Source organism: Tyto alba, unplaced genomic scaffold (genome assembly GCF_018691265.1).
Source record: "Tyto alba isolate M040663 unplaced genomic scaffold, T.alba_DEE_v4.0 Super-Scaffold_20, whole genome shotgun sequence".
Classification (NCBI taxonomy): domain Eukaryota; kingdom Metazoa; phylum Chordata; class Aves; order Strigiformes; family Tytonidae; genus Tyto; species Tyto alba.
This window is the reverse complement of record NW_024881283.1, coordinates 5598374-5623514: the sequence shown is the minus strand read 5'-3', so window position 1 is coordinate 5623514 and position 25141 is coordinate 5598374. Positions and strand designations below refer to the sequence as shown.

Here is a 25141-nt window from a genome sequence, read left to right as displayed (position 1 = left end):
CATGAAAGTCCCATCTGCGCAGAGCAGCAACATTTCACGTTCAAAGGGGCAAAGGCCAAGGAGGTAACAACAACTGTTGTTAAAAAACAAAGCATCACAGAACTCCTTTGTCAAACACTACCCATCCGTCCGGCTCTCAGAGGCACTAGGTTTCCTTGGAAACTACAGAAATGCCAACAGGCAGCGGGACTGATATATCAGGCATGTATTTGACCACCTCACAGCTTTTGGTGGCCAGTTAGATCTATCAGGTGACTGAATTGCAACTTCAAGGACCATGTTGGCTTGTAGGGGTGTCATGCCAAGAGCTTTAGGATGTCTCTCTTTTACCAGGACTGCAAGCCCAGTTCTCGGGCAGTTCTATTGAGGCTGTGTAAGACATGGACCTGTGCTGGTGAAGAGTGTGAGCACACCACGCCTCAGAGAGCGTGGCTCACGTGGCTGAGCTGCTGCTGGGCTAAATGCACCCCAAACTGGTGTGAGCTGCCGTACATCAAGGATCAGGAGGGTTCATCAAATGTCCTTTGGAGTGGGAGGCTCCTGTGTTGAGAATCCAGCCTGACACGAGGAGCGTAGGGTTTCTTTTCTGCCAGTTATGCACTGTCCTATCATGGTAAAAGTTTCAGGGGATGCAGCTTTAATCCTGGGGACTAAAAAGCCTTTAGGAGCTGCTTTAGTGACCTGCGGGGCTCTTTGGACAGGCTACGTTTCCAACCCATCAGCAATTTGGACACTGACTCTGCACCCCCTCCTGGGAGCACAGAGGTGACATGCTTTGAAGAGACCCATTGCGCTCAGAAACTCAGCCAAAGCTGGAACGGGCCACACAGAGAGCCACCATCTCTGAATGCAGGGAAAGCAAGTGAGGGCAACCAGAGAGACAGTGACCTGCCCCATCCCCATCCCCATCCCCACAGAGAGACCAGGGCAGCGCGGTGATGGGAATCTGGCTGCCTGGGACTCCCGAGCCTCATCACCTGCCCGCCTGTCTTTCAAAGACAGCGATGATAATAACAATTCTCACATTATTACTATCACTATTACTATGCTGACTTAACCCATCTGTCATTTGTATCTATTTAAGTTGCAAGAACTGGGGAGCAGAACCCCTCGCAGCGTGCTGAGCGCCTGGCAGGACAGCAGCCACCCTCCCAGCACAGCATTCCCAGCTGTACCACTGGGGAGCAGATGCATACCATGGCACCCCTCGCCCGGGCTGCGCGGTCGCACATGCCGCACAATGGGAACCGCATCTTCCCTGAGGCCTCTGGGCACAGCAGTAATGTGAATAATAACAATAAGTTTTAGTCAGGTTTTTAATGGTAAAGCAAGCCTCTCTCCCTCTGAAGAATCCTTTAAATGTTCCCTTGCTCTTTATCTTTTGCTTCCTTTAAACTGTGATTGCATTTTGGACTTAATGAAAATGTGAGTCTGAGAGCACTTACTGGAAGCCAGCTGCTCTGGCTTTTTCATCTCTTTGCTGGCCTGTCTCATGATCTACCTTGTCTGTGTCCACCCAGCGAAAGCAAACACACACATTTCTCTGGAGGAAGCTGGTGTATAATCAGGGTTTGAGCAGGTTTGGGTCATTCGTCTTCATGTGGACAACAAGGTCATGAAGTGGGCACTGCTCGCTTATTTTCCTTCCTAATATCTTTTCTCAACAGCAAATTGCACCTTAATAAAATGGAAGCTTTCCTTTCTGTCTTTCTCAGAGAGAAAAAGAAAGGCTTGTTGGAGAATCAAAGCCTGAATGTGATTTGTTTCTTCTCGACCAGGCAATCAACATTTGGCTCTTTTTGTCTGTGAATGGAAACCAAGACCAAACAGTGCTCAAACCTCTTATTCTGGTTTGGATCACTATGCCCTTAAAGAGCTGGTCAAATATGGGGAAAATATTGTCACATTTTTTCACAATAGAGGAAAAATATCTTCCTTGGCCATCTGTCAGAAATTCACGGTTGTAAAAACTCCTTCATGATGGTACCAGCAGGTTAACCTGTGCTGGTTGATGGGTCTTGTTTTACTGCCCTTTCTGGATCTCTTTGCTTTGATAACATAGGAGAGAAGTGTTGGGATCTTAACAGAGGGCTCAGAGATGGGAAATCCCACCCCATGTCCCGGGAATACAAGTCATCCCAGCTGGTGCTAACACAGGCAATAGAAACCTTTTCCCTCCACATCTGAGCGAGACACAGATTAATAGTTCTTGCAAATGTTGCTCCCTTTGGCACAGGAGACCCAAGTGCAGGTCTGGCAGCTTTCCCAAATGTTTTTTCCTACCTGGCATCAGCAGGCACATGCAGAGTGACGGATGTCCACCACACCTGACCTGCTACTAACATCATCCTGTGTGCTGGACTGTGTCACTGAAGAGACATGCTATTATTTCACCACCCTTCTGGAAACATTAAAAGACTGAAGACAAAAGAGTCTCTTCAAATCATAAAATAATATAGATAGGCACCTCTATTTTTCATCTAACCTCTTCTTCTTCTGCCCTTTCTTTCATAGACTACTTTTTAAAAAAAAGGTGGAATGGAAAACTTCTAGACTAGAAGGTCACATCACACTGGAGTCTCCAAGAAATGTCCTATCATGCTGTTTGTCTTGCCCATACCAAAGCTAATGAGTTTGGCAACTGGCTTCTGTGGGAGCAGAATCAAGACATAACAATGGCACTTGGTTTTGGTCTGGGTTTGTACATCACCAAGCACAGATGGAGCAGAAGTCCTGATCTGTCTCTCTAATGCCACCATCTCCATTAAATACAGAATAGATGTAGAGAAGAAGGAACCAAAGGAATAACCACATATATGACTTCATTGTAGGTGCAAGGACTGGGGTGCTGGAAGGGACAGGAGGGGCAGGAGGGCAGTGCTATCCCTTTGGCACGGAGCAAGAGTTAATATTTACAGAGCAGAGTCTATTTTGTGAAGAGGAGTAAACTGCTTAGGGATGTACTTGCCTGGGCAACATTCATCACTCACTCCTCTCTCTTTTTATTTTTCTTTTGGTTTTGTTTTTTTGTTTTGTTTTGGAAACACAGGGTACATGGGAGGGGGGAGTGAAAAATTAGAGTCAAAGAGTATTGCTAGATCCTGATAAAATAAACAGGACACAAAATTAGAGCACAGGTTATCAGAAAGGGGAGTCCCTTTTTAAAAATATGGAAAATACCTATATTGTGAATCCACATTAGAAAGAGTCAGCAAAATTAGAATTTCAGGCTGCCACATAACAGGCTTACAGTAAAATAGGAATGTAATGTGCACGGTCTTTTTATTAAATACAAATTGTCAAATAGCTTGTGATGGAAACCTGCCCTGTGTGAGAGTGATCAGAGGAGCTGGTGAAGTACCTGCTGCTCTGCTGTGAGAGACTGACATGAAAGCAGATGGGAACAGAAATAGTTTGTGGCTGTGTTAGCAAAGAGCTCTGAGATGTTGTGCTTCTTCCTCTCTTCTGTGTATTCAGTAAATGAAGAAGTTATGTGAAGGCAGCCGTGGAGGCTGAAGTCCCAGTCTGCTCTCTTTTGGCATGTCTGTGCACCAGGGCTCACTTACCCTGTGTTTTTAAGTGTCGCTGAGTTTCAGAGCAGTGAGGGTGTCCTTCCCAGCTTCACCAGCTAAGTCCCAGTTTCCTTCGTCCTCTTGGCTGATGGGGCTGGACCCACCATGGCACGGAGAAGGGGCAGCGAGGCCAAGGGAGCGCTGAGTTTGCTTCATGCACAGCAACTTCCAAGCTGCAGTCCCAGCTCCTTCTTTCCATGTTTGGATCCATCCCCGGAACAACACTGCCCACCACCCGCCCAGAGACCCCCAGGACTAGCAGGGGGGTGTGCTTGCTCCTGCAGGTTGATTTCTGATCCTTCCTACAGAACAGATGGACTGTGGGAGATGGACAAACCCTGGCTTCATTAGCGTGAAGTTCAGAGCCAAGGCCTGGGGCAACAGGGGAGCTTTGTGCTCCAGCCTTGCTTGCAGGCTGCAGGAGCGTGGGAAGGCAAGGAAATAGTGAATATGCTCCCTCGTGGCAGCTCTTGTGTATGCAGCACATCCATCCTTGAGCAGCCTTCGGAGGCAAGAATATGTAAGGCTGCAAGGTCCATCCTGCCAGGCAATGTTCAGAGGAAATCTATCCATCCGCCTATCTAATTATACTGATGTAATTAGGCAGCTCCCTCAGCACTAGTGCAGATTTCGGTTTTACATAACATCAGCACTTGGCAGGTTTTGCTTAGCCACCTTCAAAAGAATAATCATTACCACGTTATTTGTGTTGTGGGATTACCTGTGCCAGCTGGGATCAGTGTCCCGTTGCACGGGGAGCTCTCCGTACAGCCTGTAAGAGGTGGCCTGTGCCCCAAAATTTAGATGCATAAGCAGGGTTGGTTTCTCAAGCTCACCAGGAATCTCAGTGTATATGGACCTGGCATGGGACTGCTAAAATGAATTGCCCCAAACACAGTAAAGGGTGACAGAGCCAAAATCTGAGCCCTTGGTAGCTGGATTTTGAACCAGGCTCTGCCAGCGACTCTTCAGCCTTCGAAATAAACTTCCAAAACAAGCTATCAGGGTGAGTTGCACTGTGCACACGCTGGTGCCGGCGCTCCCGCGAGGGCTCTACGGTTTGTGCTGAGCGGTGCCTGCAGCAACTCCCTGCCTCGGTCTGCAGCAATATCCGAGCTCCTCTCAGCCAAGGTGAAATTAAAATAGACAGAAACAATTACTGCAGGAAAAGTGGAAAAGTTAATAGGGGCCTTGAGCATGCTTGTGAGACATTTGTAGGGTTGGGGTTTTTTTTTTACCCTTCAGGTCTCAGAAAATAGCTCCGAAGGTAGAAAGATTTTTTAAAAATACTTTCTCAAATGTTCATGAAAGAGCCCAAGAATGCTCTAAATGATCAAACAGGGATTTTGTTCCCCATAGTTTATATCCTACAATCATGAAAATCCTGTAGTGGAGGAAAAGGAGAATTTTTATTATAAAACATATTGTTAAAAAACCAAAGCTGCCTTGAAGAAAGGAGGGAATTTGATACATGTTTTTGTCTGGTCTGGTAGGAATCCATGCAGAGACATCTAAGGCCCATGGAAAATGTCTTTTTGGCATCACTGGGTGTTGGCTCAGCCCCACGTGTGGCAGGAACTGTGCTATGCCCTAGTGCACACACAGGCAGTTCAGCTTCAGTATGGCGAGCCCTCCCTTTCTAACGCGGCGAGCGAACGGGTAGTTGAACCGGGACATGAAGCCTTTTGTGATCCGTCAAAACAGGAATCACCTTTACTGATGAGCTACTGCACGAGCACTTCCACTCCCAGAAACCAGTGTTGGCCAGTAGAGACTAACTCCTCCAGGGATGCATTATCTGGCTACAAATATTCTCCTGCTCCAGCAACGGCTGCCCAAAGGGTTTCCTCCCCTTCGCCTTTTCAAATCAGACCTCAGAGCCTACTGCACCTTGTGCGGTAGCTTTTCCAAAAGCGCGCGCACACACACACACACAAAGAAAGAACTTAGGCTTTTTAATTTGCTTCACACACAAGTCAGAAAGATGGATCGTTAGCTGCCTAGATGATGGTTTCTAGATATCCCTGTCTTGTCGCTTAATCATAACAATATATCAAGCAAACAGTCCACATTTTTAATACAACAGTGGCAATGTCTGACTGATTCAACCCGTTCATAAACCAGATTGTTATCTCTTCCCATCTGCAAACATAAAAAACCATAGTGTTATTACACGACTGATGCCATCGTAAAACGCTCCCCATGTGATCCCTGCCTTCTTCCCCCCTGTTCTCATTTTTACATCCCCATCAACCGGACTGAGACCTTCTACTGCTCCTGCCATCCCCTCTGCCCCCTCTCCGGAGGGCTGATACAATGGGCAGTTATCTGTGCTTTTCACTTTTATTTTTTTATTTTCGATAGTGGTGGTTTATCCCTCTGGCACGTTGGCTCTGTGCACCTGGAGGTAGGTGCTGTCCCCCTCCCAGTCCTTGCAATGTGTTTCCTCTTACTGCTCCCAGTATAAATCAGGGATGCTAAAGCCTATTTTATTTGGAGCATCTGCTGGAACAGCAATTAATCATTGTCAGGCTATCTGAAAATAACCATTAGTTTTTGTTTTATTCTTTACTACATAAGCAGAAGAGATACGTCTCCATTCCAGTTATTAATCCTCTTGCATGCTGGAGGAAGGCCAGACTAAACCTGGGAGCAGACCTCTACCAGTTGATCCCAGGAAAGAAAAGATGGAATTTACATGGAAAGGTGGAGCTTTGCTCAAAACAAGGATTGACTGGGAAAAGAGGGGGGTCTTCACTGTGAACATAGAAGGGAGTGTGTCTGAGGAGAGGGAGGAAGTTTTGCAGCTCTGGAAACAGATGTTAATGTTTGACAGGACACATAAAAGGAACCACTAGAAAGCTTTGAAAAAAATATTTTTCCTTTGTTTATTAGCTTTGAGTTCTTTAGGCAGTTAATTAAAGGATATTCTTGGAATATATCTTTTTCAAATTTAGGCATACAGCCAAAACAAGTGATGGTAAAACTGGCATCCTAGGGCGCTCTATTCATTTTCCCTATGTGATTTTTTCTTGCGCACTGCTTTTTAAGGTCTGAATATTGTTTTCTTAATTTCTAGGACCACAATTCTCCTTCACGAGATCTAAAAAATCCAAGCTCCTTTTTTTTAATCCTATGCTTCATTGCCTGTTGACAGTGTCTTATATGTAAGACTTCCAAAAGATCTTGCAAAGTCTAGCTTCTAAGTCACTTAGACACTTCTGAAAATTCCTATGACATATAAAATCTAGGCAGCGGCACAGTGGAATATCATCTCAATAAAGCCAAACTAACTTTAAAGTCAACTGATGTGATTTAAAGATAAAGTCAGAGATCTGCTGGGAATTGACACACCATAGTCTTCCTCACAGAGCTGTGGCCACATTTCGAATATATGCAGCAGGAGCATGGTAGCAATCCAACATTTACAGGCAGTGCATACACACTTTCAAGAACTCTGCCAGTATGTTTCAGGCTCTTTGTGTGTAAATGTGTGTGTGTATATATGTGTGTGTGTGCACGCACATGTACATTGTGTGTTACTAAGTCCATAACATAAAAAAATTTTCATGGATCAGTAATTATAAAAGTATTAATTACACTTACAAGCATGAAAACTGTGTAAGTGCCTAACATTTTCATGCTTACCATAACTGGCTCCATGATTATAAAAATTGGCTCCATACAAGCTGTCCACAATTCTGTGAATACATTCTAGCACATGAGATGAAAATCCCTTTATTATTAATGTTTATCTTAAGGCTGCAAAACACAGGCCTGTGACCTGCACTGTGCTGTGGCTGATTCCCACGGGTATTACTGCTGCTGCCAGGTAGTGGAGTTGCTTCTCTGACTCCCATGGTCTAAAATAATATATCCCCCACCTCTGCTGATGATCTGGCATAGATCACGACATGCACACTGTGAGAGCGAAGTTCAAATGCCAGTTGCAGAACACTGCTGCTGTCATTACAGGTTCTTTTTTAACCCATCAGCTCAGCTTTTCCTTTGCAGTGTGCCTCCTCTGACCACCTACAAGGAGTAAGAATGGCTTCATGGACCAGGTTGTCTCTCCTATTCCCCAACCTCTTCTCATGTCCCATACGTGTGTGGGAGAGATGGCATGGTGCTCTCTAGGTCCCAGTGGTGGATATGGAAGGGGTTTCTGCAGAGCTTTAGGCATTTGCTACCATCTATTCCCAAATAAGGAAAAAAAAAAAAAATTGGTTAGTTTTTTTCAGCAAGTGTTCCTCAAAAATCTGCAAAATCAGTCCTTAATGAATCATTTTATCTCATTGATCTCTTTAACTGGAATCACTTATTTACTTAAAACTTTAGAATTTGCTACTGTCCCTCAGGTAATTTTTTTAGAGATGCAGACTGCTAGGAAGCTAATTATGTAAAACTAGCAATTAATTTCTCACAGGCATGACAAATATTTGACTTTAAAGATGTATCTCTCTTTTGGTGAGCTCCAGCCAATTGGTGTGTTTGTTGCTAACTGCAGGGGCACGTGCCAGGGAATGGAAGGCTGTCCTGGGATATCAAGGTACTCACTTTACTTTTGATACACGTGCTTCCCTTCTGCTCAACCCCTACTGCTTCTGTCTGCACCCATGAAAGAAGAGTGCAGCGTCATCACAAGTTTTCAGGATTTTTAGACATTTCAATATGACATTTGCCTGAGACAAGATGCAGAAATTGTCTTAAATCCACCGGATTTCTTTCTCAGAGGCTGAGGTTCTGCCCTTCTGCCCAGATTCATGTCATGTAACATTACGTATTTATCTGCAGGACCTAAACGAGATGTCCAGTCTCCACAGGCTTTCTCACCATAAGCATGTGGAGAGAAGTACCTCCAGAAGATGTTAGCCTTAGAAGGTGCAGGGCTCTGTGAGCTGTCGGTCCAGCTCCATGGACTATAGAAAGAGCCAAAGTTTAGGATCTAGGCATGACAGAGCTCACGGAGATGGACTTCAATGACAAAGCTGCTGAGAAAGATAGGAAAGATAAAGTGAAAATTTCACATGGGACAGTGACTGACAGTTTTGCAGAGCCCTCGCAATGATGGTTCGTGGGCTGCTCTCTGACACAGACCCTCAGATCCCACTTGCACAACCCCCCACTGAAGCGAGTGGGATCGTGTCTAAGACAAGTGACACCTGTAGGAGAGCTCCTATGGATGCCAGCTGCCTGGACCACAGCGTGGGGGATGAGCACAGAGGAGGCAGGTTCCCACGTAAAAAGAAGTAAACTTCTGTTCCCACAGTTACAGAAGCACACTGCTGTAACTCCAGAGGCTCTCTGGTACTTACACAGGAGGATCAGGTTCTCTGCACCAGATTAAAGTGATGCTTGGGAACAATACCTCTCTAAAATCTGGAATGCTTTGGGGAGAGATGTTTTGTTTGTTTTTCTAGGTGTGTGTGAAAGAGATTTATAATATAAATGTGACAGTACTTCAACCCAGCAAGCCTGTTTCTGATGCCAAGTGTTGCATGGTTCACAGTCCCACATGTGCTTCCTGCTCATTTATTTATCTTCTACCTGCAATAGAGTGACTGAAACATTTTTCCTGTTTGTAGAAACCTTGATGTCGGCAGATGGGAAGTTCAAACAGTAATCAAAGCGTGACTGCTGGACTAGTTTCTTCACCACTTCTTATGGAAAGGTACTGGCTGAACTTCCCTGCCCTTTTCCTGCAGAAGGCACGGTGGCTATGAATCAAAGTCGTTGTGTTGTCATGGCTTAACTGGCTACTGACTACCAAGACAGATGTGCTAACCAGAGGTATGAATGTTCTTTGTCCATCTCATTGCAAAGAAAATGTGTTAGCTCCATGAAATGTAGTTAAGCCAGCAGTTCTTGGGGTGGCTTAGAGCTCCTGTGCAGTTCAGCTGATGAAGGGTAATGCCTTGACCTGTCACGGCTCAACAGCTCTCAGGGATGTGTCAGCTTGAGTCTATCTAAAGTTCATTTGTTCTCTGTATGAAGCTGAATTTTGCCTTTTGTGAATACAAGATGTCCCGGACAAGCTGCATCTTCACTTCCACTACCTGATCTGAGACATGTGGTTCACATGGGCACTTTTACCCTCTGCAAAGTCAAAGTTACAGAACCGAAGTGTGAAATTATATTACAGAGAAAGGCAGCATCAAGTAGGAAGAGTGGGATCTGTTCAGACTCGAATCTTATTGAAAACACAATTCAAACCACACTAGAGATTCAGAGATGAAAATAATTCTTTACTTTTATTTTGCCTTTATTTTCAGACTGTCTCTTTTATTCTCAACATTGGAAGGGCAGAAATACCAGTAAAAATGCCATTCCTATTATATTTAATTGTTCCAGTTGAATGTACGAACAAGAGCCTGATATGGAGAAGGCCTGAGGCAGCTAAAATGTCAGACTGAGAAGCTTTGAATTTGAGGAGAAAAAAGCACACTACAGTAGATGTTGGTTAAATCAAACACCTGAATTGCTGGATGCACCCTCACCTTTCCCTGCCTGGCAGAGAGGCTGCCATGTGCCTGTCCACTCCTCCTTCTAATGGGGAACTTTTCAGTAGGTTCAGTCAAACCCATAATGTTAGCTAACACATGCCTGTCGGAGAATCACCTTGCTTCCTCCTATATCCTCTCAGCTATTTGCACAAAATAACACTAATTATCTAGAATGCTGGCTTCCTCAAAATACCTGTTGGAACAGAAGATACAATTACCATAATTCCATTGCAAATTTCACTTCCCATAATCACTCTCCATTACAACATGCATCTAAGGTACCTTTAGCTTCACCTGGGAGACAGTGAAAGCAAAGATTTAACTTACTTAACTCTTTTCAGCCCAGTTTAGAAAGACTTAAGTATATCCTTTGTTGTAAGATGTCTGTAGGAGCTGCACCCATGAGCTTGCTGAACTCGTGACTTACAACTACAAGGAAGGTATCAATCTGTCTTAAAATTTAAGTATCTCTGGTTTTGCTGTCTGAACTTTCATAGTGTCCAGGTGAGAAATAGGCAGTTCCAGAAGATAGCTGGCTCATCCAATTTAAATGCTATATTTAGGACAGGATAAGCCATCCTCTGAAGGTACCATCTATACTCACTAAGGGGCATGACGTGTTCAGACTGGACCTCCCACTGTTTGACAGGAAAACTGACTCCTGTAAACCAAAAAATCTGCCTTTTTGACTGTGTGGGGAGCACCCAGTGGAGGTCTCTGACACGATCAGAGTACTCCTACGCTGTGCGTGCTCCTTTTGTTTGGATCTGAACTCCTCCTGTTGCTGAGTCAAGCGTAGAGGGGAACCCGAGCAGGCTCAGTTGTGCCTGTGAGCCTCGGGGGAGAGGAAAGGCAAAGTGAAGGGTGCAGCCTGGGGGCTACCGCTGAGTACGGGGCACTGGCACCCCAGATTACTTGGCATTTGCATGGATTAAGAACAAACAGTAAGACAGCTGCCCCATCTCATCCATGAGGAAACAACTTCCAGCAGAGTTGGGGACTTCTTTAGGAATATAAATTACATGGCTTGTCCTAGCCATTCTGCTTCTCTGCTCTTGGCTTCCTTTTCTGAGGAAAGCAGGCAAAAACTTGGGCTTTACTCTCCAGTTCTGTTACAAACTCCCTTTCCATTCCTTACTGTGTTTCTCTGAGACAACCACTGAGCTGGTAACAAGGGAATACCAGGCAGCATTTCACTCAGATCTGAGCAGATAATCCCACTCAGGATCTTCTCAGATTTCATCATGGTGCAGCAGAACATAGCCCCTGAGACCTTGTGGAAGCAAACCTCTATGAAACTTCTCCAGGATGCTGGAAAACCAAAAAACACTCATCATCAATTCTTCCACCTGCTTGGGTGAGGGTGCACCAGGTGCTGTAATTGCCGTAGCACACATCTCCGCAATTACAGCCAGCTACGATACCTTCCAATTCTGAGCGACTGATGGGTGTTTGAATCAGTAACTGAGGCCTTTGAAAGATAAGGACTGGAATTTTAACAAGCTCAGGAATATTCATTTTCGCCGCCCTCCAACACACATCTTTTAATTTTCCATTAAAAAAAAGAAACATTGCAACTCCTGTGATATAACTGTCTTCTCTGAAAACCCTCTTGCCCAGACACAATTCCCAAGGGTTTGCTGGTTTTGTGGTGGTAGCATGTGAGCACAAGTAGAAGAGATCGAGCTGCTGAACCTCCAGCTTCTGTGTGCCACCACCTCCACAGAGGAGCAAGCCTTTCTTTTTAAGCAGTACAATTTTGCCCACGTTCTCCAGAAATAACCAGAGTAGACCTTTGTTCTACTCCAAGGAACTGAACTGCCACTTTTACCAGCTCATACATACCAGATCATACAGAACTAATATTAGCTTGCCTGCTGGCAGCCCTCCTTGGATGCCGGTGGCTCAAACCAGGGATTTTATAACAAAAAGTTTTAAATTTTAATCCCATTAATGACCATAAAATTGACAGAAGCTCACAAAGTTGGCTAAGATGTATAGATAAATCCCTTTTTCCTTCATGTACCTATAAATATATTATATATGATCTCCATTAGTACTAACAGGGTGAGCAATAGTGGTAAACACAGCTAAAATAATGATAAAATTGTATATTAGGTTTTTGTCCTGGCAGAGTTTTCTTGGAAACACCAGTCTGGATATTTCAAAAGCCTTCAGGCAGGCCCCCCAAATCACAAGGGTAATGTGCTTTAAAAATAATAAGATTTCATAAATACAAATCAATAATGAGATTCAGTTTTGTCTTTCCAATGGGTTGCTTGGCCTTCACGTGCTGCTTGGTTGCACTCTTAAGTCCTGCAAATCCAAAACATTGTCTTTTTTTTAAATAAGAAGCTGAAATCTCTTTTACCCATGACTCCGGGAGCCGGAGCTTCCAGAATAGTACTGAATATTGTCAGCCTCTTAAGCAAATGATTGGAATTTTCAAAATTTTCTCTATTTTTCAAAGATTGAGGATTGTACAGTATGTTAATGAACAGCTTTCAAGAGCCTTCCCCTTTCCCCTCCTCCCTTCTTTCAGGAGTTTATTTTTAAAAGTACCATCCTGGGCATTGGAATAGCAATAAAGAATAGGTTAAAGCCTCTGATGTTTCATTCCAGGAAAGCTGAAAAGATTAATGCACTTGTCTGCAACTTGAGCCTTTGCTATTCCCAGCTCTCCAGAAACCAAACAGCATGTACAGCAATTTCTTTATTACTTAAATCACATTGCACGATTATTACACCGCTTTGGCTGGAAGGCAGCAAAATTGCACTGGCCGCCAAGGTGAAAGGTGACCAAAAGAAGGTCAGCTTGACAGCTGATGGGAAAATCTGGTTGGCTTTATGGGAAAACATTGTAGGCGTAGTGACTTGGAAGGTCTGGTGTGGGGGGGAGGTCAAGGCCACCCGTTCCCTGCACCTTGGCATCTTTTGTTGGTGCTTCCCGTGGGGAAAGGGCTCATCCTGGCACCATCCTGGACTAGAGCTGCTGGAGGCATCAGCTGTTATAGCTGGATCTAGAAACCTTCTCTCTCACACCTCGAACACACAGCACAGAGCAGTTGGAGTGGGTTGCACACGTCCCAGTCTTGCCTAAATCTCTCCCCATTTGGGGTTTTCATCCCCAGACCGGGCGGATTAGCAGTGGCACAAGTCAATTCACAGCGTGACATCATCCCCCGTGGAGCGGAGCGCTGCATCTGCCAGTGACGGCTTTTAACAAAGCCTCTAGTACACAGGTAGTACCTTACAAAAACAATTTGGAGTCCCCGTACAAAGCTCTGGGCTGCTGCGTTTGGGCCTTTTTTCCCCGCAACCCTTTCTCATAATTTATTGCTCAGATTAATGCTCTGAGACAGCAGTTCAGAAGAACTTGAGGTTGGGCCCATGAGAAAGCAAGTATCTCTGTAACTGCCATTTTGCATCGTAGGTATTGGACCAGCTCTTCAGTTACTAATACAGATATGAAAGATGTCGTTTTGCTAAAATGCTACAGCTCTTGTAATGATATTATACACCGTAAAAATGGGCATAAATTGGAACACACTGCATCATTATCATTATTTGCACAGCACAAACACATAATTAGATGGTATATGAGGACAGAGTTAATGGCATTTGCTAACTGTCAATATTAAATTTCTTGTTTCAAAAGATTTGCTTTTTACATTATTCTTTAATTTGGATTTTCTTGCTTTCATTTTTTTTTTTTTTTGTCTGAACATTATCTCAAAGGTTAGATTATTGCTGCTATTAATATTTCTGGGTGTTCCTAACTTCAGCTGTATCTATGTTTTGAGATTATTTATGTGTTGAGTATATTTGTTAATAGTAACCAGACTCTTTAGGATGGCAAGTATGAGTGACAGCCAAAGAAATCACTTTATACAAGATCCCTGACACAATATTTTGACAATTTCATTTTAAGTAAGACACTATGATTGTCAGTTCAGTTACAATATGCTTGTTGCTCCCTAGTGGAAAAAAAAATCAGAAAATTGAAGGAAATCAAATTTCTAGCTAAGTGATTTTTACAGTAAAACATTCCGGTCTTGCCCTTGCCTCTCATTGCACGTGTACAACATTGCACGATGCTTGAAATGCATAAGGAGAGAGCAAACACAGTAAACATTTGAAAATCCAGGAATACTTTGAATAAGCATCTAGAAAATATAGGTAATTCATCACTCTTTGTGGGCTGGTAATAGTGTTTTGCCATTTCTGCTCCTTTTCTGCCTAATGCAATGCCCAGAACAAAACACAATATTGCTAATGGGAATGCTTTTTTTATTTTTAAGCCAAAAAAAATTCTCATGGGAATTGAAAGGGAAAATGTAAGACAGCGCCTATGCATAGCTTTCTTGGATGTCATGGGGGTAGGGCAGTAAGAGTGTTAGGAAGAAACGAGGTGGCAGTTGGGGGGAATTACTGGGGAAACATTTATTCCTATGGGAGAAAGAGAAGTTTTTAAAGTAGAAATGTTATGGGAAATGTATTTGTTTTAATAAATCTGCTCTTGCAAAAAGCAATTTTACCAAAAAAATGTGCCTTTTGTATCACCAGGTGTTTTGGCCAAAGGGAACAGCTAAGGCTGGCTCTGGGGCCAGGATTCTCAGATGGATACTCCGGGAGAAAGTGGGTGGGAGAAGTCCAAGCCTTGACTGTTTCTTTTAGGGCTCAGAGCTGACCCCTGTATAACAACCCTCCCTGCCTCAGTTCTTCAACACCAAGTTTAGACTGTTGCCTGTCTGTTCAAACACATAATGAAAATGCATTCTGAATCTGTAATTGTAGCACTGAATGGAATCTGTGTTTTCTGGACAACTCTAAATTGTACGCCACAAACCCAAAGGAGGGTTAGGATTAACTGGGGCAGGTCACTGCAGCATTTTGAAGAGCTACGGGATTAAATTAAGAAAGGGAAAATTCAGGCTGAATATCAGGAAAAATCTTCTTGGCTATAAGCTTCTTGTTGCTGTGATTTATATAGCCATTACTGCCTAGAAGCTTACATCAGGGCCTTTCTACAGATCTATAAATTAAAGATTGGAGCCTCACTTTAGAGATACACAATGGATGATAAGATACCGAGGTTGCTGCTGGATTAAGTGCTGGACAAATGCAGACTTAAAAGTCGGAGTTTAGACTAAACAATTTTCAATGCAAATACGTCAGACAAAATTTTGGAGCAGGAGGAAGAGCCCAGGCTAAACAACAAATGATGACACAGCACCCTATGGATAGAGACTAGATTAGAAGTCAGGCCTCTGCTGAGCAGTCTGCCACGGGGCTACCGATCCTCGGTGCCTCTGGCTATCTTGAAACAGGGTCTGGAGGTATTTGTGGTTTGAATTTGACAGAGACATGCGATCCAGTTGATGCAAAGCCATATTGATCTGGGCACATGCTAGGGATAATCAAACAGGAATTTTTCTTTGGGTCTTGTTGGAGCCCTTTCCCACTCCAGGCGATGCTCATCCAAACCCTTTGCCCTCTGCTGATCCTTCCAGATGCTTCTGTGGACCCGAAGACTGTTTTGGTGCCACGTTTCATCTTTGTTTAATGCCTCCCTGGAGATTTTGCCTTCTTCCCTTCACCACAGATCTGCACATGGACTGTAGGTGTCCTGTATATGTGTACTTGTCCTTAGGGGTGTGGTGTCCGGGTCTCATGGACTGATTGCTGTCTTGATCTGTGGCTACTGAACTCAATCCAAGAGCGGCGTATCTCTGTTTGTCAATGTGCTACAGCTCACAGAGGGTAACTACAGCCTGAGCAGGTTCATAAAACTCTTGTAAGATAGTGTATCCTCATCCTTGTTCACAGGGGCATCAACGATGATGAGACAGGCTCTTGCTAAGAGCAACAGAGCCAGCTCAGGGTGGTAGTTGGTCACGTTAGCCCAGACTGGCAGGTAAGCTGTAACACCTTGGTTCAACAACCGTGTTTTTACTTTTCTTCCAGAGTCTGACAGCAGCCGAAGGATCTCTGCCCCATGCCCTGGAGCGCCGGATAGACGCCCATCATGAGCTCCACATGATACATGTTTATGTGTCTACCTTAGGCATGTCTGCACCACTGGCAGGCCTCTGCTGACAAAAGTGTAATGCTTCATCACCCCACTACCGAATTTTGGACAATTTCAGACATTCATTTCACTAATAAACGTGGTGATGTTGGCGTTTGCTGATGAACTGTCTGGGATTTAAACAGTGCCATTGCATCACATTTGATTTGATATAAAGCAAGGTCACTCCTCATCCTTTAGGTTATTCAGGATTAGAAAATTTAAGCCATTTGAACTGAGATATTTCTTAATATAATAATGGCTGGGAAATGGAACTGTAAGAATGGCTTCTTTTTTTTAGTTCCTAGGAGTTGCTTTTTAAAAATTAGAGTAGAAGGAAGATGACTATAGTTTAATCCCAAGATAAATCATGTTTCCAAAATGGATAGAAAAGCTCAGGAGTTGATATGATTAGGAGACTGAAAAAGCTGTGGCAGGGCAAGTTAAAGCGCTCACTAATGATTTTCACTGGATTTCAGAGGGATACACAGGATTTTATATACTCTAACAGTTCTTTGCATCGTTACGTGTTGCAGGTGGTTTTCAGTCAGGATTGTTTCTTGAGGTTTCACAATAAAGGCAAATAGTGACAAATCCTACCAGTTCATCTGATTTTCACATTTATTGGGAGTTGCAGTTTTTTTAATCTTTCTCTAAATTCTTGAAGTGTGGAAGACACAAGCAGGAGAAAACATACTGAACTGGTTAAAATAATTTTAGTTAAAATCCCTCTCTCTCCTACTTTGTGTGTATTTAAGCACAGAACAGCTTTTTAACCAAAGTGAGAATTTTAGCAGAAAGCTGTTGTTTGGGTTAAAATATCTCCAATTTTGATCACTGAACATTTTGATTCTTTGCATATCCTTCTCATTTTCTTCCTCCCTCTTGTTTGGCTTTAGTCCAGTAGGAAAAGAAGGCAGGGTTTTTTGGTAGGGTAGGGTTTTTTTTTGCTTATTTTAAGTTTTGGAAAAAAAAAAAAAAAGAAATAAAAAATTTGCAATCCAAAAGATATCCATTTATTTTGAGGTTTTTTTTGAGATAGAAAACACTTTTTCTCCAACAGCTGTAACACACCAGCTGCTCCTGTCTCTCTTCGCTCATCTGAATTCTTTCTACCCGTCTTCTTTCCTCATTAAATTCCCTCTTTCAACTTGCTACTTCCATTGTTCAATGATGAACTTCTGGCTGTTGGAGACATGGCCTATTTAGCTACGTTCACAGGAGGAGAATGGGCTTCTGTGATGGCTGTCTCCGAGCCCAGACCACAGGCAGTGCCACAAGCCTTACATTTATTTTCTACCTTTATTCAAACAAAAGTGCCATTGCTTGAGAATCGGAATCTGTGTTCAGTGTTGTGTAAAACAGGGCTTGCCTTTTGTTCTCTTGTAAGCGTTTTGCTGTTTGAGAGCTTTTGGATTGGCAACTCTGATGAATGAAGACAGAGACATTGTCAGAACATGCCTTATTTTACTTTTGGAAATGCTCACTATGACAAAAATGTTAATTGTTTTGGTGAAAAACATAATCTCTTTTTCTTTTTTTTTTTTTTTTTCCTAAAGAATCCAAATGCAGAAGGGCGTACCCCTCCTCCGTAAAAAGTGTGAATTCAGAATTAGTTGAATTTGATTTGTTTCATCTAAATAGGCTTCTGTAGAAGAAAGAACCAATCTAATCTCCTTGTCCATCTTTGACAAAACAAAAGTGGATTGAAATTCCTGACAGAACAACTTGTTAACAGCAGGGACAGTAAGACACTGGAACAGGCAGTCTGGGGTAAGTTAAATTTCCATCATCGATGGGCTTCACAGGGAGGTTAAGCAATTCCTTGTTGCAAGTGTTTTATATATATACCAGCTATTACTCTGGGATAATGTGCGGACTAAGTCTTAAGCAGCTTTTCACAGAATACCAAGGTTGGGAAAGACCACCAGAAACTGAACAAAATACGTAAAACAACCGAGAACTGATGAAAATCAAAAGAAATGTTGCATTTTCAGCTGTAATTTTGTCCACCTCTCTCCTGCTAGATAAAAACCCAGGTATTTCCCTGCAATAATTTTTGACTCTGGTGCCAAGTAAGGTGGACAGGGAGGCACCAGTTTCTGGCCTTAGTGAGTGAGTGGTGCTGATGGTGTCCTATTAGACTGGCTGTGGGTAAGCAGAAACCACTGTAAACTGGGTCTTAAACTGGTCAACGTTGGCTCTACCTCACCGAAGTCAAAATAGTTATTTCTGCTTACACCAGGTGGGAATGCAGTCCCTAAGTCTTTATATCAACATAATCCTCTGCAATGTTGCTGGAAAAGGTTTATTTTGCCTACTAAGACAGCAAAATAGAGAGTGCACTACAGACAGACAGCAATAGGCAGCTTATCCAAGCTGAGGGTGCCTCTGTGGATTAGAGTGGTGCAGGAAAATAAAAAAATTATAATTAAAGTATACGTTATCTTTTGAGAGTATTTGCAATCAAGTCCTGTCTCTGTAGTGAAGGTAGGTCTTTGTAATGAAGGCTGGTTGGACTCTAGCTCTTGCTTTATTTAAAGTTTGTTACGTGCACAGTAGGAAGCAGATAGGGATGGGTATATGGTGGATCAACACGCAAGGCAAGGCTTTCACTAGCAGCTTGTAATTTCAGCTGTCAGCTGAGTTGTTTACATAGTTAAATAAACGGATCCCATTCTCACTCCCTCTTATCTCTGGTACACACACATAGCGGGAACAAGTTAGAGGCGCCCCTCTAAAAATATTGCTTGCTCACTGCTGGGTGCTGGGTCGGGAGCCCTGAATTTGTTCCAGCTGCCTCCATATATTAGATTAGAGCCCTTGCTCTCTCTTCTGCTTGCATCTCCTCTCCGTGGGAGCACACCCAGGCTCAGTGTTGGTTGCATGGTTTTGTTTTCCAAGAGGGTCCATCTGCTCCTGCCTTGTGTAATCCCATTACAGGAATTCCTGGGTTTGAGCCCTGATGCTGGCTGCTGTGACATTTTTCGTTTTCCCCTCTTGCTTGCCAAGGCTCAGTGCCATCCTGGGGAGGCCTTGTTCTCTCTTTCCGACCTTTTACTTTGCTATCCACTCATTGATCCACACCAAACACACTGAAATCCTTCCTCTGTCTGATGGAAGAAGCGAGGACACTTTGGGAAAAACCCAGCTCACTGATCAAAGTCATCCATCCTCCCAAGGTCAAGCAAACCAAAGCTGAAATGCTCTTTTTCTCTTGCACATGTACAGCTGCATCAGTTCACTCCAGGAAAGATGGCAGGAAAGGCTGTGTTTCTGTCAGTAGCTACTTGCAGTAAATCAAAGCAAATCAGGCACAGATACCACAGATTACTAAACTCTTCATCTGCCTTTATTTTAGCTGTGAGGCAGGTGATGTGTCTGACTCTAAAGCATCTTGATTTGTATTTCCTCATGAGGGAAAATATCAGATCACTCTTGGTGAATCCAGTGGACATTTTCACCTCCTAAAGGTTTCTTACAGTGGCTCTTAAGAGCTGCTTTTGTTGAAATGTGGTGGGAAATGGGCAAAAGAGACTTTTCCAGCCTCTCTCCTGGACTGCATGCAGTTAAGCAAAATGGACAGGAAAGACCCTTCAAGAACTGAGGACACTGAGGGACCAACATACAAAACAGAAGTCCCTCTGCAGCAAGCATGCACTAAGCTGGCTGAGTTTGACAGAAGAGAGGCCACAGCAAGTCAGATTCACTTTTATCTGAAGCATCATTTTCCAAGTGACCAAAAGAAGCGCAGAAGTACAATCCCACCTTCCAACATAACAGGGGCCTCACTAAATTCTGGCTTTTCTCAATGATTGAGTTTAATCTGAGCAGCGAAAACCCATAGGGAGGGAGGGGTTAAGAACCAGGTTGTAATTTATCCTGCAAAACACCCGCAACACTGAAGGCTGGGGGAGAAGGTTCTGGTTGTGGCTGTATGGCACGACAGCAAAGCAGGATGTCTGTGCGTGTCGGTGTACTGCAGAGTTTGAATTACTACCCTGATGAGAGGAAGCTTGCACCTGAAGGGAAGATGCTGTGTGAAAAACACGACCTGCCTGGAACAGGGTCATTGAGTTCATAACATCAATATCTAGTCAGCACCTACGGATTGTTTCCAAAGCTCATTATTTCAGCGAACTGCTGTATATGTGAGTGAAACTCATTACCTGAGAGGCTTGTTATATTTTCTAGTTGCTGACAAAATGTGGGCATTGCTTGGCTACCTTAATTAATGCACGATTACAAACTGAATGTATCATTTGTATTTAGATAAGTATTTCGTTGATGGAGCTGCAGCCACGGAAATCCATCTTTCAGAGAAGCCATCAAAGGCCAAGCAGCCTCATCCGACATGGCAATTAAAAATATTTTTCCCCGTTGAAGCAAAGAACTTAACCTCAATGCTCCAGCACGACTCCAGGATCAGGTCTGAAACTGCTGCAGCAACACTGCACCCTACCCAGAGTTTGCTCCGCAGCTGTGATCCTCTGCTCGGCAGGGCCCAATTTTACTGGTAAAATGACACCAGCCTCCCCTACGACTTGCAAACAACCTTGTGAGTAACGCTTTATATATGTGAATCTCTTCTCTGCAACAGCCTGTATAATATATCACAGCCTTCATATGAAAAGAAGCCAGCCTAAATATTTCACTGTAGGTACCAACAGCAACACTTTAGGGTGCCCTTGGGAGTCATAGGGATATCTTGGAGGTAAAGCTGAATTTGTGCGTGGATTATCCAGCACTGTCCTACTGTGGCCCATATCCTTGCACTCCCGAGCAATAACCACCGGTGAGTGGGGAGGACAAAAACATTTCAGCTAGCAGGTTGGGGGGGATGTTTCCAGCTTTTTGCTGTAACTATGGCTGCAGTATGAACAGACCCAACGCAGGCCCCCAGCCACAGAGCCCCAGAGAAACTGGAACAGGACAGATGAGCTGCAGAAAGGAAAAGAGATAGAAAGAGGTGATGAGTTTGCCTGAGGGCACCCACCAACTCCGTAGCAAGTTTAGATATAGAAGTGTCATCAGCCAGGGGGTTGAGTTAACATCCCTAAAGGTGAGATTTATTGGTCCTAATTTGGTTATCTAAACCCAAGTTGAGCCAGGCTATCTGTACAGGCAATGGAGAGAATCAAGCAGCTCTGAGAGCAATTCATCTCCTCTTAGGAGAGGTATTTTAGGTAGGCCAGATGGTTCACTTGATGCTTCTGGGTGGAATAAAGCTGAAATTTCCTCCCAACACCTTAAATCAGCAGTGTAATCAAAGCTGAATCAAATCCAAATCTTGACCTGCTGGTATAAACACAGAATGCAGTTTGAAAAATGTGCCTTGTTTTGAAAATAACATTTTAACTTCTTGGAAATGTCACATAGCTGCACTGGCAACTCCACCAGAGCCGAACCGCTACTTCGGGAAGGGAGGTGAGCAGGTTGGCAAAACCAGCCTCGTGATTTGGGTTTGTGTCACAGTTTTAATTCCGAGTTAGGAATTTTTCAGTAAATGCTTTCACAAATAGTTAACTTCAAAAGAGCACACTTAATTGATTGGCAGGTTTGAAGAAACAGGAAAGGCTTTCTTTTTTTTTTCTGATGTCTTCTCCAAACTTACTGGTTTTACATTTTGAACATTTTCCACTGGAAATAGAAATTTTGGTATGCACTCAAGTGCTTGAATAAAAAAAGAAAGGTTTTTCTAATTTTGCTGCTGAATGCAGTACACTGCATTAAATTATTTTACTTTTGCTGATGTTCTGTATCTGTGCAGTGCCTGCTGCAATGGAGCACTGTCTTGGACAACAATGATAACAACAATGAATTAACAATAATAGGTCAAAGATTTATTTTTTCCTTCAGCTTTCATATAATTATTATGCTCAGCTTGCCAGAAGTATCTCCTTTTCCATGAGAAATTTCAGCTTCTCATGAAAACATTAGGATTTTTTAGTTTGGTTTTTTTTTGTTTGGGTTTTTTGGTTTTTTTTTTTTTTTTTTAAACCTGTCAGGATTTAAGAGGAAACTAAAAGGAAAAAAAAAAAATCAAATTTCTTTGTTCAAAGACAGTGCATAAACTCCAACTGCGAATTACAAATAGCCCCTGGGAGTGAGGTCTAGTGATTAAAGAAGAGGAATGGAAGTCAGGGTAATCGTGTTAAGACAGTGTGGGTCTTTGAATCCTATTGCGTTTAAAAACATATGGAGGCTTATGACTCTGTTACAAGCAGAAGACTCAAGGGCAAACATCTATAAACAGAATTTAGCCACTTCTAATATCACATTCACCCACTGCTTGTATACAACAAATACATGAATTGACACACTTTTAAATTTACTGCTACATCTTTCCTGTTGAATAGGTTGTCCATGAGATGGCTGAAGGGACTTTCTGTAATGCTCATCTAGACAGCGGCATTAAACCACGTGTGTTTGTTTCTGATTACTACAGCAACACCTATGGGAATGGGAATGTGGGCATCCCATCCCTTTTATTCACTCCCTGGGTATAATTCCCCAACCAGATTGACCTGCCCAGGTTGGATCTACCTGGGTTTACCTTAGCAGGGTGAGCTAGCTAAATGTTTGCCATCGGATGAAAGTATCTCCAAAGGGTGATTTCTTCCATCCTCAGGTGGATGTCCAGCATATGCAGGATGAATGATCACGCAGAGCTGCCTGCTTGTTTCATTCAGCTCTGGAGGGAGTCCGAAATGACTATTTACAGCACCTAACTTTTAGATAGATAAAGCTAAATGACATGAACTCCATTCTAAGTCTTCAAGAACATGCCAGGATACCCAGGATGGACTACGGTGGGTAGTCTCAGTACTGTAGGAGGGTGGCTGAGATACTGACAGTGCTCCAGAACACTGAAGTGGAATTTCTATACTGAAATATTTCCCAGTTTTGACTGATCATTTTTCAATGTTTGATTTTCTCTATGGAAAAAAAAAAAAAAAAAAGTAGTATTTTGAGGGAAGGGAGAAAAGCTCTTCTATTTCTTGACCCTGTGCAGAAGGGGTTCAGATGAGTAAATCTTGGCAGCTGTCCTGTAATCACAGGTTCTCGTTCATCCAGTAAACCCAGGCTCCTGGCTGTAAGGCTGCTTCTGGGCCTGACTGTGATCCAACAATTTCCTAAGCAGATGCTCCTTCAATTTACAGGTCTTTTTCAACAGTCTGTTAAAGCTCCCTTTCACTAACAGCTGTTTTTTAATCTACACAGGAAAGGTGCAAGAGAAGTGGCTCTTCCTATCGTGCCTCAGGAGCAAGCCGAGGTGGGAGGTCACCTTATTGCCAAGCATGCTGGAACATGGCCTGTCAAGTTGCTCTAGAGATGACTTCCCTTCACAAGCACAAAGCTAGCATGCAAATTCTTCTGACTTTGCTCCTTAAGCATGTGGGGCCCTGGAAAGCTCCCTGTCACTCTCTAATCTGTTGTGCAATTGCACTGAAGGACAGAAGAGCCTTTCTTGCCAGTGGAGCTCATGGGCATGAATAAACCATAAGCCACACGGCCGTGTCAGCAGCCTGCTGCTGGTGACAGCAGACAGGACCTGCCACGCAAGCCCGGTGCCACCGCAGCTCTGCAGCACGGGGCAGGACTCCCAACTCCGAGGCAACTGCATCACACCGTCTCTTAAAATCATCTTACGGTGCCCCGGAAGGGCACTGCAGGGATCAGTCCATATTTGCGTAACTGATTGGAGAGTTTTGGAGGAGAACACAGCTGCCACAGAAAAGCAGGTACTGTGTAGTTTCCCTCCATGGCCGTGCAGGGACCTTAGGGCAGAGCCTGCAGTCCCACGGCCGCCCAGGGCAACGGCCCATTAACAGCTCCTGTTAATGACCTGCTGGTCTGGTTCTTAGGACCGAAGTGCTAGAAATGTCTGAGAACAGCAAGATGCTCCTTCTCCCCGAGCCCCAGCGCTGCCGCAAGCTAAACGGGTTCGTGTGGCTCCCACCGCTCCGGCTGTGTGTGCACGATTTTGCAATTTTGTAAGTTCCTCTGACAGTTTGGTATTGCTGTAACATCTTGCCGTGCTGTCGGATACCTCGCCCGGTAAGAGACGCGCGAGCTCCCCAACACTCAGGCAGCACTAATTCGATACCTTAACATAAGGTTCTGCTGTGCCTCCCACGGAGAGCGGCAGTGAGACCCAGGCTAATGTCTTCATCCCGGCAGGATCCAGCGTGTCTTGTAAAGGTGTGAGGAAGGCAGAGCACAGATGAAGGCCAGACGAGATCCCATCTGCCCCCCAGATTGGGGAATAAGAACCGGGGTGCGGCGCTGGACCCCCGCCAGCCCCCCTTTGGGGCTGGGTGAGGGCTGTGTCTGGGGCTTGGCCAGAGGGGCACATGTGGGGTGTGCTCCGGCCCGTCTGGAGGGGAACAAGCTGATCAAGTTGCTCTACTTGGTGCTCCTCATTAAGCCTTCCAGTAATAAAAGCTGATCAACTAAATGTCACTTTAGCCCTGCTGTCTCCTCCTCCTCACAAATTCACATCTTCCGTCACCTCGTGTCTCTATCCTCACCTGAATCCCAAGATTTGGGCTCTTTCTTAGGCAATTTAATAGGGATGCCAGTTGAAAAAAGAGCCTTCCTTTCCTCCTCTCTCTCAAAAGTTTGAGCCTGAGCCCTCTGCCACCCCAGGGGACAGCTAGGATGTCGCGCATGTGGTTCCCCCCAGTTCGCTATGGAAATATGGAGGGGTTTGAGGCTCTTGGTTTGATGCAAGAGCTATGACCACATGCACAAAACACTTCACAGCAGCTCCTCCTTGTGTCTGGCTGGGCAGCACAGCATCTACGCAGGCCGTCAGCCAGCTGTAGGCACCTACCACATCAGCTCTGTTGAGGATATCAAACCAAGCACTCTGAATAACCCTCTGGAGACATCTCTTTCTTCCCCTTGACCACTGAAGCAGCCTGGGGTGGTGAACTCCCCAGTTTCACCATCTGTAAGATGCCTGGGGTGCTCTGCATGCCCCAGGGCGC

At 44.0% G+C, this 25141-nt stretch overlaps 1 long non-coding RNA gene across 1 annotated transcript; it reads left to right on the top strand.

The window, feature by feature from the left end:
- The first annotated feature begins 17883 nt into the window (after positions 1-17883).
- Positions 17884-23558, top strand: LOC122153527. Its single transcript, XR_006165438.1, has 3 exons — positions 17884-17918; positions 20418-20703; positions 23370-23558. It is a non-coding gene; the product is annotated as an uncharacterized LOC122153527 (long non-coding RNA).
- The last annotated feature ends 1583 nt before the right edge of the window (positions 23559-25141 follow it).